The sequence below is a fragment of the Cyprinus carpio genome, chromosome A18 (genome assembly GCF_018340385.1).
Source record: "Cyprinus carpio isolate SPL01 chromosome A18, ASM1834038v1, whole genome shotgun sequence".
NCBI classification, from domain to species: Eukaryota; Metazoa; Chordata; class Actinopteri; order Cypriniformes; family Cyprinidae; genus Cyprinus; species Cyprinus carpio.
Window position 1 is genome coordinate 18,605,353 of NC_056589.1, and position 20,315 is coordinate 18,625,667.

At 35.9% G+C, this 20,315-nt stretch overlaps 1 protein-coding gene across 1 annotated transcript in view; it reads right to left on the reverse strand.

Moving 5' to 3' along the window:
• LOC109108669 (rho family-interacting cell polarization regulator 1-like) overlaps nt 1–15,430 on the reverse strand; it is a 45,435-nt gene extending 30,005 nt beyond the window's left edge. The window contains 1 exon segment of the mRNA XM_042775233.1: nt 15,001–15,430. The gene's annotated coding sequence lies outside the window, so the exon portion shown is untranslated.
• Between the last annotated feature and the right edge of the window lie 4,885 nt (nt 15,431–20,315).

A 20,315-nucleotide genomic window follows, 5' to 3' on the forward strand; every position in this document is an offset into this window, starting at 1 on the left:
CTCCATTCACAACATTGTTGGTGATTTTTTACTTTGAGAAAAGTAAATCTTTCTACAATAAAATAGTAAAGTAATTCAATAAACATCCTAAATATTCCATTCACAACACGCCTGACTGTACACATACCCAAACCTCAACACCCTTTACAACATGAACACCCAACATTCAAGCTGTAACTCAACAATATTAGATGATAAATACCAAGATCATATCTCACAAAACTGTTGTTCATAAATCGCAGAGTACAACCAAAAAAAAAAAAAATACTTAATCCTCGCAAACTAATAAAAGAATAAAAAAAATAAAGAACAACCACAGTTTTTTTCACAAAAACTCAACAAAGCAAATGAGTAGTAGAAAGAACAATCACAGTTCCAGCTGTGTTGGTCTTCATCCTCTACTCATAATCTCACAGCTCTGGCAGAAAGGGAAAGAGAGAAGCTGCCAGGAAATGGGAAGGCCGTCGCCCACTCCACAGCCCACTCCTCCCCTCGTTCTGTTTCCCGTTCACTTCCCTGTCTGACATCACACTCTTCCTGCCTCCCCCTTTTCCAGCAAAGGGCTGCACTTTGTTTTTTTAACGATAAACGCCCATTACACTGTCACTCCAGAAGTTTCCAACTTTTTAGACTGCTAATAATGAATCTGATCCTGTCATTTTTACATAATGTGGTCACTCTGTACATGAAAACATACTTGAGCAGTGGTGGAGCATCTTTCAAAAGACGTAAAGCTTGAAGTAGCCTCAGGTTATGCTTAAGTGAAACTTATAGAAAACCCAAAGAATGTTCTAAACAACTGACATTTGAAAATATTTTCATAAGATTCATGATTTAGATTTTATTAGGATGTAAATCTGATCACTATCTAAATTAATCCCAGCAGTAGAGTTGCCTTTGGCTCTTGAACATCAAAGATGACATTGTGTGGAAACTTCACATCAATCAAAATAGTACGGGCTCAATTCCCACACTAGTACATGTTAATTTATACTTTTTTAACCTACTAAAATTACTATTCTACACTGCCGTTCAAAGTTAGAAATATGACAATTCAATTAAGATAAACACAGCAGTATAGAGCATGAATAAGCATTAATTAAAAGTGATTTGTAACCTTAATCTACATCATGTGACCACAAATCTGCAGTGTTAGTCCTATTATAAAACAGTTCTATAGGTGTCAATAATGTATGGTGCCAAAAACTATTTCAGATAACTCATGAAAAGATGGATAAACAACCAAAAAATCAATATGAAGTTTAATTGTATTTGCTCCCAACACTGATAAGGCCTGATTCTACTCTGACATCCATTTTTAATATAACAATGAAATGGAAGTAGCAACAGATTTTTCTAATATTGTGACTTACATCCGGTAATTATTTAAAAGAAAAAGAAAGGTTGGGTGGGGACTTGGTCCGATCCAGCAGACTAAATGATTGGTCCAGCATACATAACAACAGAGAAGTCTGTCGAAGATCGAGTTAAAACCTTTACAAGGTCAAAAAATATTTTTTAAAAATAAGATCAGTAATATGCATTCAGAAAAAAAGGTGAATTTCCATTTCATGCCATCTTTAAGAGAACCATTTCTATTCAAATAACATTTACATCCAGACTTGTCATAACGTGGATTTTCTTAATCCAAGTAGGCTGTCAAATATTTAATAACATAATGCCATATTATGTGATAGCAGCATTGTGACTCACAGTAACAGGTCTTCTTTAAACATGGCACAATGTATTAGACTTAGCCTGTATCCTTACCAGAATGATATAAGCTGTGAAATTGAATTTCAGTTTCTCTTGATCAAGAATTTCTTCTTGATAAGCGATGACAGCAGCACAGCGCATCAAAGACAAAAGATGACGGTCAGCATAGAGCTACAACACAACATATTATGAAATGACAGATCAAAACAAACATGTTTGTGATGTTCAAATGAGAATATGAGTAAGGGGAAATGCTTGAAACAGGCAGCTTGTATGACTGGTTTTTGTGGAGTAAACCTAGACATCACAGTTTCCTCATATATGCTGTTAATAAGCTGCTTAGCTCAAATTCCTCTCTGATTGTTGCCATGGAAGTCGGTGTTCATATTTCTTTAATTGACATTCATATACATCTTTAAAAGGTGAAGGAGCAGTTGATGCAAATTGGCTGTGGTTCTATAGAAGTAGCTGAGGCGATTAGGAGCCTGTCACACTCAGTGAGGCTGGAGAGGAGATTTCTGTCAGCAGCACACTACAGACGCCTGTCTAGAGGTCATATCACTCACTCAGCAGTAACCGAAAAGCTACTGTGAAGTCATCAAAAAAGCGACATTATAAATATATTTTTAACATTATAAATGCATTTACGGTCACTTTTTGTCAATTTTATGCATCCTCGCTGAATAAAAGTATTAATTCTTTCAAAATGAAAATCTTACTGACTTCAAACTTTCAATCGATAGTGTGTAACATATACTATATTATACTAAAGATAACTATTGCCCAGCCCAAATAAGCACCCATTAGCACCGAAGCATCTAAATATAAATGTGATATATTAAATAAATATACACTAGTAATACTGTCTTTTTCAGAGCTGATATCAGCATAAAACTTTCTCAGGCAGTAGGTCAGCAGACTGAACCTTATTTAAGGTGTCTTCATTTTCACACACAACTTGTTTATTACTCATATTATGCTGTGGATAAGGAGAGCTTGGCTGGGGTTTACCTGCATGACTTCACTATAGTGATGATATGCAGGTAAACAGATACTGCATCTGTTATGGTGACGCCAGGGCAATAGACAGTATGGAAATCACATGAGGGCACAGGTCAGACACAGTCTGACTAGCTGACTTCAGCTCTGATCATTTCAGGATGTACCATTAACTGTATGCTGTGAACATGCAAATTCAACCACAAAGAACAGATCATATTTCCAGAAGACAACACAAGTTCAAGAGTAAACACTTGCTTTATAACTTTTCATAAAACTGCCCTGCCCTTTTCAGAGCTTCTTAATTTGTGATACAGAAAAATTAAGAAACAACATTGTGACAGTGTATTTTTCTTATACAGGTATAATTATTCTGTTAATATCCACATCTATGTTTGATTTTGAATTAACCAATTTATTTTTAATGCCTAACAGTCAAAAAGCCATATCCTCTGGTGAGAAAAAAGAAAACAAAAGAATCATCAACATAATTCATTTTTATCTGCATCAATAATTTAACAATTTTGTCAATACTGACAACAAATAAAATAAATGATCCATCACACTATCACAACAACAAAACCTTAGAATTAATTAAAAGCAGGTTATTTGGTTAGTTACACTATTTGTATACAGCTACTGAACACTAACAAAAGACTATTGGCATTGTGGCATAGTAAGTATCTCACCACCATAGGTTATGCCAGATGTAGAGGCTACAAAGTCATGTCCAAAAGGTGCTTATGATGATCCTACGATGAATCACAATGAGAGACATCTGCACCAATACACACGAACATCAGGTGAAATATGGCGCCAGTACACACAACTCTGATTGTAGTCAGTTTCAGGATCCTCAAAGACAATAAAAAACAGCTAAGATTGGTCTGATCTCTGTTATCTAGACAATAACCAATGTCAAAATACTGTCAAAATACAGATATTAATTTGACATCACGTCCCTCTTGGTCTGACCGCCATTTCCTTACAATCTCTCTTTCTACAGCAACTAAATAATGGTCAGCCAATAAGACCTTAATTTCCTCCAGTGCCTGCCTTCAGACTGATAACAACAAGTGAAAGAGGATGTGAGGATAAATATAATGCTTTATTGGCCATTTGAGGAGTTGTTGTGGCTTAAAGTCGAGGCATGCTGTTGTTCTACTGACTCTGCAATCCGAGCAAGAGAGTTATTGCTATTGCTGACTTCTCTGCTGATGGCTTTACATCCGCATGCTAAAAAAATCCATACCGCCACTGCCTGGCAACTTGTATTTTCAAAACAATGAAAGTTTGAAAAAACACAAAAAACAAAACCACAAAAACAAAAAGAAACAAAATGTACTTTTAATATACGAAAAATAGAAAAAAAAAAGTTAAACCCTGAAATTGCTAGTTTATTTTTACAAATAATAACACAATGAATTAAACATGAAATTATGTTGTAAATAATGTTCCGATAAACGCTACTCTATTTAAAATCACTCACCTGATGGAATTTTCCACTGATTAGAAAACCAGCTTTACTGACGAGATGCGCATTAATTATCGGCCTATATTTATTGTGCATCCCTGCACGTTATGGATAATACTTTTCCCACATAGCCACTTCATGCTGGTACTGACACAAATTAAATCAATTCCTCAGAAGCAAGAATTCTTCAGCAAGCCATGGCATGCTATCATCACACATCTTAAATAGACCATCTCCACTTTCATGTGATCTCCTTACTATTTATGAAAGTATTGGGCTGTGTCTGATAAGAGAAGGTTTATAAAACATCCTGCAGCTTGTCCTATAGTTCCTGGACCTTCATGAATCCAAAACTTTCTGTCTAATCCCCATGGACGTTAAGAGGCTTATGGGTCACTCTAGAAGTACAATCAGTCCATATATTACACAGTGTTGTAAAAAAAAGACAATATACTAGAATATGCCTTCACAGTCTGTAACAAAAAACAGAAATAATTCTGGTTAATGGGGTTTTTTAAAAATGCAATGCACCTCAACCATCTATATTACGCTTCACCCTAATGATACAAACAGCATGAACATAAATTTTCAAGATGTTTTACATTTAAATCTCATTATAAATAATAATTAAAAAACAAAGCTACATTTTAACCTAAAATTTAAAAATTTAATATATAATCTAATTACATTTTATACATTTGTTTTAGTTTAGATCATTTATCTTATTATAAATTAATATTTATAATTAGATGTTTTTTATAAAATACATACACACACCTATAAATACATCCATGACAGTATATTAATGTATAAAAATATGTAAATATACATATATTCAAAAATATTTTTATATATATATATAATATATATATATTATATATATATATATATATATATATATATATCTATATATATATATATTAGCGTCATTTTGTGAAAATGTAGCATATTTTACAAATTTATTTAGAAAAATTTATAGGATGAGATTTTTTTGTAAATAAAATTTTAAATAAAATTCACATCACACAAACCTAATAATTAAACAAGAATTACTATGAATGTTTGACGTCATTCTACAAAGTACAGCATAGTCAAACTTGACATGTCCTGTCAACAACCCAGATTCATTTTAGCATTTTAGTTCCGCAGACCTCATGTCTGCTTGTGAACTTCATTCCAAAAACATGCATGTTAGCAGTGCACTACTGCACCTGCAGCATTCCATCCAAAATCGTTTGGATGTGTGTATTTAAAATATAAAAGTATGTGGCTCTGCACAGCATGTGCTGTCATGATCTCAGCAAAGAAAACACCTTATTAACTATTTAAAGACCACTGATATATATATGTTGGCTAACTTAACATTTCTGTCCTCTCACTCCCATTATGAGTATAAGGTCTTCCAAGTCTCTGATCTTCTACAAAGATATCATGGTTTAAAACAGATTATGACCTATATGTGCGAGTGTGGCGGTAGACCAAAAAAAAAAATCTTTAAGGAAAAAAAAAAATAGGTGAATGGGGGTTCCCAGTCTCGTTTCATAAACAAATCAAGGAATCATGCTAAAGCCAAGGGCTTTGAGAATACCACTGAAGAGGGAAAGAGGATCAGACATGAAAACCTTCACTTCCTGTTTGTTTAAACCCTTCAGAGACGCAGCAGTGCTCTGCATTTGTGGTCTGGTCAGGTCTAAAGTCCCATCACTTCACTGAAAAGAGAAGGATTATTGTTCGGTGTGAACTTTTCTATCATTAACGTGTATGTCACTTTAAATCCTTGTTCATATGTTGCACAGATGTACTTTGTGATTTTATTAATGTGTTTTATTGTGCACGCAACCAGAGCACAACTAACACCCACATCCAGACAAACACTCCCATCTTATTAAAAACAAAATCTCAAGCCCATCTGAATCAGAACATAAAAACACAGTGGTCTTCTATTAATAGCTGAAATACAAACATTGTTTTGATAGCAATTCCTACCAGAATATCTCTAATACAGCACTATCACACAATGCAGTTTGGCTGTCACTGGATTCAGTATCTTACAGACTAACACCAGGAATGTGAAGTTTCCTGAACACACACACGTATTTCCTATCATCAGGAGTCCAGCAGGGCTCTAAGATCTTTAGCCAGTGTGACCTTTCTTGAGGTTCTGGCGGCACCACTGGGAGAACATCAAGCAGGATTATTATGCATGCAGACACTCCAGCTCACATGAAGACCCAACAGCAGCTCTGTACGCCTTTTTCCTACCATATTAGGGTCTGCAACAAAACTGGTTCATGTTTAAAAAACTTTTTGTTGAACTCCAAAAATGCTGAAACAAAATGTCCTAAACTTTTTGTCAGTTGAACAAACAACAAAAAAAAAAATTACTTGAAGTATCCATGCCCCATAATTTTAAGTTAATATTTCTAACAACACATGTTCACGATTCTCGGATATTGATTAATGGTCACATGACATGCAAGCAAGCATAAACCTCTTTTTAGTAATAGTGTGCTATTAACATCTGCCCACAAAAATGGTGTAAATCATGCAAATGCTTACCATTGTGTTCACAAACACACAAATGAAATTCACAGCACATGTGGAGATGGAGATTACTGCATTCGCTGTAAACCCCCGTTTGAGAAACCCTGATCTATAGCTCTGACAATCTGACGTGTCAAGCCTGAAGCTAACTGAGGCTACAATAAATCAGACTGTACCATAAGCGGTTCCTTTTGTTTACAGGAAGAACACTTGACCCAGGATACAATGCACTGATTTAGAATATTCATAAAAATATTAGCCTAATGTCTGGTTTTTTTTTTTTACATACAATGAATGTCAATGGGGTCGAAAACAATATTGGACCTTGTTGACTTCAACCGTACAGACAAAACAAAATCAAACAAAACACAAAAAAAAAATAATCTTCTCTACACAACAAAATAAAACAAAACAAGAACAAAACAAGCATTAGCAAGATTAAATGAAAACAAATATATATATATATATATTGTGTGGGCTTGAGGAAGTTTTGTTTGTGGCTTTTGAAACAAATACATCACTGGTTGCAAGCTAATCACAGACACTCAAGGAGTCACTGTAGCTTTAGGGTAAAGACAGTCACAGGCTCAGAGAGTCATGTGTGTGGGGCATTAGGTTTGTACTGTGTTTGTGGCAGACCATACAGCTGTCTCCGAGACTTGATGGTCTAAGCTGATTAGAGAGCAGTCTGGCAAAGTGTAAGTGATCGGTCACAGCACACGGTATAATTCTGAACTAGTGACAGTGAAGAGGATCAAACAATACACACCTGTGACAAACTGGATAACAGAACTCTCACATTGGTGGTGATAATCTTGAAAACGTATCTGCTGATAAAAACAGTGGATATTCCAAAAGCACCATGGTCCATTTCACCAGCACGGACCTCGTCAACAACCACACCGCGTGGTGTAAACAAAATAATGTTCTTAGTATATTGAAACTCCTACGATGACCTCATTGTCATGGAGACTAGTGGTCAACTGATATGGGTTTTTCAATGGCTGATGCTGATATGTAGATATCAGTGTGGTGTTGACCACTATAATACCAACAAAAACTGACCAAAAAAAAAAAAAAAATATTTATTACTAATTATTAATAATATATAATGCATGTAATATAATTTTATTTTAAATGTATTTTATACAAAACATGAAACTTATTTTTAATATAAAATTCCATTCATTTATATATTTATAAATGAAAAGAAATATATTCAAGTGTATTTATTTCTAAATGTTTCTTCATAATTTATATTTTTAATTCTAAAATATTTAAAGATAAATCTAAAATAATATATTTAAAATTATTTATTAATTTATTTTACACACACATTTATTAATAAATAAATAAAATTACATTTATATGCAAGTATTTTTTTAACATTGCCCGATAATGCAAAGTGTCTTAAAATTTTTTAAAAATATCTGAGTGAATTTACTGTGGAAGTAAATATTTTAGTGGCATTACCATTGTGTACCAATGTTCAATATTTATCAATTGGTATACTAAAACTGTATTACCCTTATCACAGACATCATTCACCCCGCTGTGTAGATATCAGTATGCTAAAACAAATCCAACACACAAAATCAATATCTGCCAACCTCTAGTTTTTTCTCCATTCCTCCACCCCAGATGACCAATTATAAACATCAAATGGCTTTTCACAGCACATTCAGCTGCACCACTGTGTAATGTTTATGTCCTGAGTGAGCACATAAAAGTTATTCTTGAAATCTTTCAGGTGTCCTGCATCACCGTTCATGAGTCCTGTGCATGTGAATGCACACTAGGGAGAGAGTGAGTCACGCATCCAGATGCTCCGTCTTTCCAGCACTGACTCGGTAATAACAGTCCTCTCTCTCACTGCATAATGATACACTTCAGTCCAGAAATGCACAGTGTACTATAATACACAGCCTACCCAGGAATTACACCGTACGCTAGGCCAAATACAACTCCACTATGCATTTTTAAAATCACAGAGCCATGATGCATGAATGTTGTTCAGTGACACACTGCCATGGCAACCCTATAATGACAGTCAATTTAAACACATGGTCATGCTAGGTCGTATTCAAAGCGCCAAGATTACGCTACACAGCGGAAACCACATGAATGGCACAATCATATTGTGAAACATCCAGACGTTGCTCAACATTTCAGCATTGTAACAACTCACCGCACACTTTCAGGTGTTTACAGGTGGAAAAAATAACAGGTGGCTTATTCAGGTCCTTGAAACAAGAACTTGAACTGAAAATGATTTTTCTGGGAATCAGGAAGTACTCCAGCAAATAAAACTGACTGTCTTCAACATATTTGAATTTTTTTTTATTTTAGCTACAAATATATAGCTACAAAAATTCTCTCAATATTTTTAATCCTTTGAGAAAATATTCAGCTTATCTCTCAATATTCATGTATTTCCTCTAAAATGGCTTAAAAAGTTTTTCATCAGAGGAAACATCATAGTAATTTGTGTTTTTCACTAAATGAACACAAATAATAATGTGCACCAATATAACAATATATAAAAATACATATACTACCATTCAAAAGTTTGGGATAGGTTAGATGTTTTTTTATTCTGCAAGGATGCATTAAATAGATCAAAAGTGAAAGTAAAGACATTTATAATGTTACTTTCATAGTTAACTTTCCATTTATCAAAGAATCCTAAAAAGAACACAATTTCCACAAAAATATTAAGCAGCCACAACCGTTTTCAACAATTACAATAATAAGAAATGTTTCTTGAGCACCAACATATTAGAATGATTTCTGAAGCATCATGTGACATGATGTAATGGCATGTGTAATGGCTACTTTGCCATCACTGGAATAAATTACATTTAAAATATATTAAAATAGAATATTTCAAATCGTAGTAGTATTTACAACACTGTTTTTACTGTACTTTCAAACAAATAAATGCAGCCTTGGTGAGTATAAGAGAACTTTAGTGTAAGAGAAAATTGTACAGACCCCCAAATTTGAATGGTAGTGTATTAGGAACACTAGTAGTGAGGACATGTAAACACTTGATTGGATTGAAAACCAATACTGTAAAGTACTGCGCATGCGCAGTGACGTAGAAATAGCGTAATGACATATGACACCCGGAACGAGCTGTTCTTCCTGGTGAATAAAGTGTCATAAATGAGTGTCCAGTCATTAAAAAACTCTTTCACTCAGCGTCTGTGAAGTGGAGCAGGACAACGTCCCACCAGTCCTTGTTTAAAGGGGTCATATGATGCGATTTAAATTTTTCCTTTCTCTTTGGAGTGTTACAAGCTCTTGGTGCATAAAGAAGATCTGTAATGTTGCAAAGACTGAAGTCTCAAATCCAAAGAGATATTCTTTATAAAAGTTAAGGGTCAATCACACCCTCCTAAAACGGCTCGTTATAACACGCCCCCATAATGTCTACGTCACGATGTGGGAAGATAACCCCGCCCAAATGTTCACGCAAAGAAAGAATGTGTAACTTTTATTTTGCTGTAGTATTGTTGCTGTCGCCGGCGCTGATCAGAAGCTTGTGACATATAAACGCACAAATCAACCCGATCACTTTATTTAGCGTTCATGTAAACACTACGTTTGGATTCGTCAATCAGAATGAATTCATTCTGATGGAAGCAAAAAGTGTCCATGTAAAAGTATCTACTGAAGAGTTGTTAAAGCCCTAATTATAATATTGTGAGCTGGTGAAGTTTGCAGTGCTGAATGAAACAATCCAAACTAATCTCTTCTTCACAATGATATCATAATAAACGCCCCCACCATCTTTAGGGATGCTGGGAATTCATTTCCCTACTCAGTCAGAAAACCGACTCTTATTGCGGGTGTGGGTAGTCAGGGAGATGGGTCGGGCTAAGGACAGTTGCTGCACAGACGGATGGGTGGGAGCTCTGGATGAGGTAATGAGAAAAAAAAATAATGAATAAACCATCCCGAAAAATCTCTCTTGGCTTGAAGATTACAGTACTGCGTGGTAACTGCACGACACTGCACAGTTATGCACATGGTAACCTATATACCAACTCTTCAGTACATTATGGTTTCTAAAATCAAAATTATATCTCACTCTGAAAAATCTTCTTCAACTACATTCAGAATGTTGACAGCACTTTGTTTCCAAACACATGAGGGTTAATGTGCATTTGGTTAACTGCAGCGCTAGGCTTCTCAGTGCTGTCATACTTCATAGAAATCACTGTCCCCACTGCACGGCTTTGTAGTTTTAGCAACTTCCTGTTTATCCAAGAGATAAGACTGAAACAACTATGCTGGAGTTTCCTGCAGTCACACAGCCAGAAGCCGAGCTCTGGGCTGTCTACTAAAAAAAGCACAAACTGGATTACAGTACTTACAAAATTCAAATGGACAAGTCGGTTCTCCAGACAATGACTCCACTGATCATAAATGTTACAAAAAAGGACTCTATTCGTGACAGTCAGGAAAGCTTTATCAGTTTCGAGTTTGTTAGAGTATCTGACAAGATTTTCTGGATCCAACAACAAAGAGTGTGACCTGTGATGTCCAATTAGCAAGAATATGACACTTAAAGGGCTACTTCACCCAAAAATTAAAATTACCCCATGATTTACTCACCCTCAAACCATCCTAGGTGTATATGATTTCTTCTTTCAGATGAATACAATCAGAGTTACATTCAAAAATGTCCTGGCTCTTCTAAGCTTTATAATGGCAGTGAACTGTGTCCACCCATCATAACATGGCTCCTGGGGGTTCATAAAGTCCTCCTGAAGCCAATGAATGCATTTTTTTTAAAATATCCATATTTAAAACTTTATAAACTGTAATGCCCACCTCTACCTTCCGCTAACACGAGATGCCATGCCAGCAGTTGATGTAGGTTGAACTCTTACCGTAAGCTCCAGTGAAATGAATACATTTTATCATTTGCATCAAATATCAGCACCATATATATGGCTTTTCTGACATAGTAAACTTGCTCAGTACCTCACCTGGTCAAGAAAAGCATTTTCAATGCAAGTGATGATAAAAGAGCTGAAAAAAGCAAGCCAAAACGGAATGGTTGCGGAGTAAATGCATTTTTAGCTTACAGTTGAGTTTGTTAACACCAGTAGTATCATTTGGCTCCAAAATCTTGTTTCTTTCAACAACATGTTGTGTGGACTGGGTCGCTGCTCTGAACGGGTGAGTCAGAGAAACAGTAGCATTTAAAAATAATCACCACCCAATGTGGAGGCACACACTGCAATCAAACAAATTAACGATCACTGAAAACACGCCACACAAACTACAGTAGGAGGCCTTGTGTGCATGTGATGTGTGTCTAAACAAGGAGGACAGTTTGCATTATTACACTGAAAAAAATTAATGGTAGTGAAACAATTTTCACTAAATTGCTAATTTCACAAATAATAACAGAAGGACGGCAAGTAACTCAATGAATTAAACATGAATTTTTGCACAAGAAAAACTAAAATTGTATTTTCTTGTAAAACACACTCCAATAGTTTTTTTTTTTATTTACTACTTTTCTGAAGTAAAACACATAATGATATATTTATGTGCTTAATGTCACAAACTAACCGCTGCCAGTGGAGCTGGTTAGGAAGAACAACAGAAAAAGTGTGTTTTTGCAAGAAGCATCGAGCCTTCAGGCAGCTGCAACAATACCAGTGAAGAGCATACATACATCCAGGTGCAAAAGACTGGAGGGATCATTTGTAACCTCCCACACAGATCCAGACACTCATTTCACGACGTGCTGGCTTCCTCTGAAACTAGTGGTTGTCTGGCCGACAAGGAAGAAAAAAATTATGCACTATCTGCTTTCCAGAGGAGGAAGAGAAAGCTCTGTAGGAGATAAAAGGCTAAAGAGACGCTGGCAGCTAACATCCATTTCTAAGAAATAGAATCCCACAACACAAAATTGGGAATAAATACCCAATTGTGTGCTGCCAAATCACTAGGCTTCTGTATTCTAACTTGTCTTGAAGAGCAAGTCAGGTAACACAGATTTCATTTCAAGCCAAAAGCATGAAAGTTACTGTAGATTTTTTTTTTTTTTTTTAAACCAGTAAACAGTCAACTGGTCCTTCCTCAAGGCGTGCCTATTTTAAGAATGGTCAGTCAGGGCAGACAGTCTTTCCTCTGGGAGGAGGACGTGCATGTCTTTGTGAGGAAACAGAATGAAAAAGAAAATAAGCGGGAGTTATAGAGAGAAAGTGGAAGGAAAAACTGCATGTTCATTGCCTTTCTGTCTTAGTAAAGAGAGAACTCTGTTTGGCTGAATGTAAATATGTTACTTAAACAAGACTTGGAACAACAGTAAACATCTGGCACACTGTTTGGATAAGCAAATATGATGTAGCTAAAAAAAGAAGATAATGAAAGCAATGGATAAATGCACCATTTAAGCAAATAAAGAAAATATTACACAGAAAATATGCACTAAACATCTGTAAATGTCACATTAACTTTGATTTACAGACTGTAAAATACCTGAAGCTGTCAAGTACGAAGGTACAACCAACAACACACACTTTTACTTGATCACTTTCATCACATTGCTTGATCAGATCATTAGCTAAATTAGGCCCCTTCATGTCCATCCAGGTCTGCACAATGGACAGATTGTGTGGCCTGTGGTGCTGCCCACAAGGCTCTGAGTTTTCCAAAAGAAGTGTTCCCACACTCTTCACAGAAAGTACGGCTGCGGGAATGGCAACACAGCCTCACGGTTAGTAGAGTCACAAGATTCGCAGCGGATCTCACGTGCAAGTTCATAAATAGCACACAAAGACCTGGAAGTCAAGACATAGCCACGTCAAAGGAATGAGGACACTTTGGCTCTTCTGTTTCCGTATCATGTGGAGAGGACAGTCTATAATGTTGTAGGACAGGCAATAGCTTTGTTAGACCAGGGTCCATTTACGGAGCTAAACTTAAAATTGGGCCGCTGATGACTTAAAATTATGGATTCACATAAATTAAGATTTTGCCCAATACCGATATGCCATAATTATTTTCGTGCTATGGACAATATCTGATAAATGTCCAGTATGTGTAAATAAAATATAAAATAAAACAATACATTTAGTAATTTTAAATGCTAAAAGTGATAAGCATCAACATTATAGGCCTAGTAATGAGAAACGGATATTTATTTTGAGGCTTGTTTTAGATTAGATTTAATTGTAATCTAAAGAGTAATTTAACCTGAGCATTTAGCTAGCGTGGGGGTGGATAAATTGAGTAATTAATCAATAATTGATTAAATATTTGACATTGTACCCCCAATATATTGTGCATCCCTAGTTTTTTATATATATATAAACTTAAATACTAAAAACTTTATTCAATTTAACATTTAACAAAGCGTAAGTACAAGAGGGAATATTGTAACATACATAAACATTTGAATATAATCATGGACATAAAGTGGTCTTGAAGACAAAAAAGTACCACTTTTTTAGGCCATGTAAAATGATCCCAGTGGGCTTCTATGTTCTCCCCCTCCCATGTGAAGAACTGACAGCACACATCATGGTGCACCTCTCCCATTCCACAACAAACTAAATGTGGCAGTGTGCATTGCTCAAAAGTTGTTTACATGCATCAATCAACCTATAAAACCGGAAAATAGAAACATGTACTCCAAAGAAACAAAAATAGGTTATTAGAGCCAGCATTCCCTAGCATGCATATGGGAAAAAATCAGAGGGATTAGGTTGTGCAGGATTAGCTTCATGGGATATTCTCTTCTCGAAAGCAACTGAGAGGCTATGAGCACGGACGTGTAGAGAGAAAAGAAAGGCTTCAAAGCATTAACACAAAGTGCCCGACGGTGTCTTTCCGCTATGTAATTCCTGACTATTAATATCCGAGGTTATATATTTTACACACATATGCCACACAAAGCTTTCTTTGTCATCAGAGCTCACTCCCAGTCTCCTCCATGCCATGTTATGAGAAAGTCTATCACACTGTCTGCACATTAATTTGCAAAATAACTGAAAACTACAAACATTCACAGTTTACACGGCATATGCACTCGGTTTTACCAGGTAGCTCAAAATACACTGGCACAGACTGTTTTGTATTGGTATTATACTTTCCGACCTATTGTAACGTTATATTTCCGTTTGAGTTTTTTTTAAGTAAATGTGACGCTTAAATAAGCGCCGAATGTATTCGGTACATATCCATATATATCACAAAAACGTCGTTAGAATTAATTAATAAACAATGAAACTACATACATGTTTGTCAGGGCTGGTATCATCGACGTTTAAATCCAAATCCGAGTCTTTCAATCCGCGCGCTGATACTTTCAACGTAATGGATGGCACGAGCAACGTTGAGTCTCTCGCGCAAGACGTACAAAATATATCCGCGATAAACGCTGTGTGTATCCTCAGTTCACTGCACACACACGGCGAGCCGTGTCACTTTCTCCCTCTGACGGCGAGGCTGCAGGCTTGGTCCTGTCGTTATCTCGTAAGGGGTGTGGACGAAACATGCAAATGAAAAGACGTCCATCCCCGGCGTGTCCACTTCACACCCGGCCAGCGTGGAGGGAGTATTGAGGCACCTTATTTAATGAGGGGAATAAGAATGTGATGAGCAGGAGAAAAATATCATGCAGGGGATATGTGACACCTCCTTTACAGTCTAGTCAACTGCACACACGCACTTATGTACTTATAAATACACTTCATGCAGGAGCCTCGTTCCAAATCAAAGAGGGGGAAGGGAGAAGGGGAGGGACAAAGATTTGAGCTTTTCCTGGCCTCTCTCAGTGAAACCCAAAGATGTGAATTACACCCCTCACCCTCCAGACAACAACATCATCACAAACTGGCATCAGGGTCCTACTCTCTGTTGTTCCCTTTCAAAACATTCTGCTAAAATATATACTAAACACACTTATAAGTGTGTTGAACCATATGCCATGCCATAAAGATACATCTATTAAAAGTAGTTATGGCTAAAGAGTTATATATGGTATATTTCCATAGATGAAAATACATTTGGAGTCTCTTTTTCAACCACAGTATTGATTGTTTTTAATTTAGACATGAATTCAGTAATAATTGGTATTATAATTATGTGATTGATAGGCTAATGCTAAATGATATCCAGTATAATATGAATTAAAAAGAACAGGATTTTGGTTTTGTGTTGATTTATTGATGGGGCTGTGAGGGTGCATAAGTCTAGAAATATTGCAACAAAGTATAAGAGAATTTAAAATTTGTGAATGAAGGAGTAATTTTAGAACATGTTTATATAAATAACATGTTTGTATAGTGCATATAGGCTCCTGATGAGGAGTGCAGCTACAGGTTAAATTATAGGCTAAAGTGGCTGCATGGCAATTATAACACCAGACTATAGATAGAAACGTTGTAAGAGCAGAGTATGAGAAACTGAGATGATTCTAGGAAGAAATGCTTAGGAAGGACATTTTTCGGAATATTTCAGGGCAAAGTTTTAACTACTAGCATGTTAATATTAGGCAGACCTCTTAACTGTGTCACTAGGATTAAAACGAGTGCTATCGCTTCTCTGTGCAACAGTCACCACCACAATGTTAGGATGATTGTCAAGCTGTTGTTATGTGGTTGCTAAGGTGTTCTTAGTGGTGTAAGTCAAAAGAGCTGGCTTCAAGATACTTCTGTGCCTTCAAACGCAACAAGTATAAAAGTAACAGTTTAAAATTTGGAGTGTATGAGCATGTGTGATACGTTGTAGCTAAAGAGGAGATGTAACTGGTCTCATAGACCTTCATCAGCTGGCGATAACCGAAGGTGATGTCATGTGTTTGAAGAGAGGCTTGACATGGCCACCTGCCAGTAAAAGATAGGCCTGAGACTGAAGAGAGGGATCAATGGTGGCTACCCTTTTACCCCTCCCTGTTTGCCCCCTATTCAAACCCAGCCAGCCATTATCTATCTTAATTCTGAATTCACTTCCCTGAATCACTGTAGCACACCCCCTACTCCAAATCACCCCACTGAGGTTTAGCTCGGACAAGAGCACTACAAAGTATCCACTGCCTAGGGCTAAAGCATAGCACCTAAATTATGCAATTAGGCTGCAGAATGTAGAGCGAAATCCAGGCCATGTGCAAGACATGCAGGACCCTCATCAAACAGATTTTAACCCTATAAAGCCTACTGTATTTGATACGCATAAGCCTCTAAACTATAAACATGATCAAAACTTTACTGAAACACTTTTACACAATCTACTTTGTGCTTTCTGTATTTTGATTCATAGTTTTAGCCAGTAGAAGGCTTTTTAGTATAATCCCATAATTGTTTATCTTCAGGTTGGGGTTGACGTGTCTTTTTGCTATGAAATCTTTAATGATTTTTATAAAGTAAACATATGGATAACTGTTATTTTGTTTGTAATATTTCAAGAAGAGCACTTACTAGACTGAAGCAATATATTTTTTTAGAAAAATTATGTTAAATTGTGAGTATCAAATATAATAGATCAGGCTTTTGAGAAATGTTTATTTGTACATCTTTCAATTATCATTATATTTTATTGCATTCCATGTTTTGCCCCATAATAAAACTACAGTGCTTTGATCTTAATAGCTAAGATATATAAATAAACAAACAACTAATCAGCCATATATATATAAATAAATAAATCAATTAAATAAATAATTAGTTATCAGAATTTTTTTTTTTTGGCCATATAAATATTAGCAACTGCAACAAATTGCATTTGTTTTTTTAGATTTTGACTAAATGATTCTGTTATTTCATTTGTCAGGCTCCACATAGTTAATGGATACTGGTACACGACAGGCCTAAATTAATAAATCTTTGATGTTTCCCCCCTCCCCACTCTTTATGGTTTTACACATTACCTTCTTTTTACAAGTTTTCTAAGGTCAGAGGAGCCCAAAGTTGCTGCTAACTGGCTGTCAATCACACAAAGCCCCTTCCCTGTCCCATCTCTATGCTCATTGACCCCTGAACCCCAGTGCGTGCAACCTGCTTCTCAGACCCCCTGTGGGAATGTTCACAGTTTACGGAGGGGGTAGCGTATGTTCATCACTTTCTAACCCTCTCTTTCTTGTTATTTTTAGCTTGCGAGTTGATTTTTTGTACATGTCACTACATATAAAAGCCTGACCCTGAATTATAATGCAAAACATGTGAAGCAATGAACTTGTCAAGTTGATCTTTCCATTTCTCTGCATCCCCTGTCCTTCGTTTCTCATGTATTTTTGACTAAGGCTGGCATGGGTGTGTTTGTGGGTGTTTTTTGGGGGAGGGAGAGGGCAGAAAGCAATGCACATGGGTTTAATTTTTAAGCACTACAGCAATCCAAATACTTCTAAAAGACTATAAAAAGTAAGCAAAGAATGGATTACACCACAAAAGGCTTTAAAATATCTGATAACTTGTTAAAGAGCTTATTAAAGAAAGCTCGGACATTGTCGTCACAGCTTTGTAAGGCACTCCTTTCTTTTCAAACCGAGATCCAGCTCTATGATGTTTTCTCAGTTCCTCACTTTCACTGTTCAGAAGTCAAATGCAAGTCATTTCTGGGCAGTCATATTCACACTAAGAGCAAAAAAAATTCCATATAACCTTCCAATTAACCCTCTCAGCAATCCTTTCAGCAACCCTCATTTCCTATCAAGCCACCCTTATAGAAAGCCCACCCACTCACCCACCATAACATGCTGACCCACGCAAAAGAAAGAGAACTGCGTACTAACCCACACACATTACATACCACCTGTTCACTCCATCTGCTACTCTGGCATTTCCTATCATGCATGCACATGCAAATATATCGCACATTACAAGCATGGCAACATATTGAGCTTCACACTAACTCACTTAATCAATAAAAAAGAAAACTCGGATGGGAATTGTGTGATAAAATCATACCCAGAGGCGTGAGAAGGTCTAATTGGGTCAGGCATCTCCAAAGCTCTCATTTCGGGGGTATATGAGTCTGTTTGTATTGTCAGTATGCATACATGGACTCATGTAAGAAGATTCAACAGTGTATGCACTGAGATATTGCATGAATGGAAACTTTAGTATTGAAAAAGAGTAGAAAATACTATTACTGAAACGGATATGAAGTGGCATAATGGGATGTGTGTTTTTGTTACTCCATCTCTAGGGCCTAGCTAGTACATTGTCTATTGACTTTAGAAGATAGTGGTACTTAAGAACAGGCAAACCATTAAGTGTGCCACCATAGTGCAGCTAGTCATTAAGACTACACAATTCTAATTAAGAGCACTTAAGACATGAAACATGGACTTATTCATGTACCATATCAGTTTTCAAAACTAAATAAATTTTTTTTTATTAAAACCAAGCTGCATGAAAATTGTTCATAGATATAAATTTTCCTCTTTATATTAATTATATTTAATTTTTGTTATATCTAAATTGAAATTAAAATATAAACTATCATATAACCCTAAATTATGACAATTTTGTGCACAAACATTCTGAATAATAAAGTTTTTTTTTGCTTACCAAGTCTGCACTTGTTTGATACAGTAAAAACAGGAATATTGTGAAATATTATTACGATTTAAAAGAACTGTTATCTATTTTAATTCATTTCAAAAAGTAATTTATTCCTGTGATGGTGAAGCTGGATTTTCAGCAGCCATTACTCCAGTATACAGTACCACATCATTCTTCAGATTTCATTCTAATTCAAAATGTATACAGTTCTTTAAAAAATATATATATATATTTTTACTGTATTTTTAATCAAATAAATGCAGCTTTGCTGAGCATGAGACTTCATTCAAAAACATTAAAAATATGTAACTATTAACTTTTGACTGGTAGACCTCTTTTAATTGAAGGGGTCATATGATGCTGCTAAAAAGAACATTATTTTGTGTATTTGGTGTAATGAAATGTGTTTATGCAGTTTAAGGTTCAAAAAACATATTATTTCCACATAATGTACATTATTATTGCTCCTCTATGCCCCGCCTTTCTTAAACACATCCATTTTTACAAAGCTCATCATTCTGAAAAGCGAGGTGTGCTCTGATTGGCCAGCTATCCAGTGCATTGTGATTAGCCAAATTCCTCAAGTGCATTACGGAAATGTTACGCCTCTTAACATACTGTAATGCTGAGAACCCCGCGTGACAAGACAAAACTAACAAAACCCATTACAAACGAGGCATTTATTGCATCCAGTGGGGACATAATTACTGATTAAGAGTTGCGTTGCATATCGCGCCGCGTAAACATAAAACCCATATCTGCATTTTTAATCGGAGAAACGACAAACAACAAGCTCTACTCTACGCTGCTCAAAACTCACGATTGAATCATCAGTAGCAAATTCTTTAAATATGTAAACGTACTTACAGGCTGTGAGTCAGAAGAGCCAGACTGTCCATGCAAAGTTGGAATTGCCCCACTTTATAGAAACAGACACTGGCATTGTATAGGCTACTCTTCCAGGAAACAATCCTCGTCCTGATCCATTTTAGGTAGGAGTGGTTGACTCTTAACTTTTATAAAGAATATCTCTTTGGATTTGAGACTTC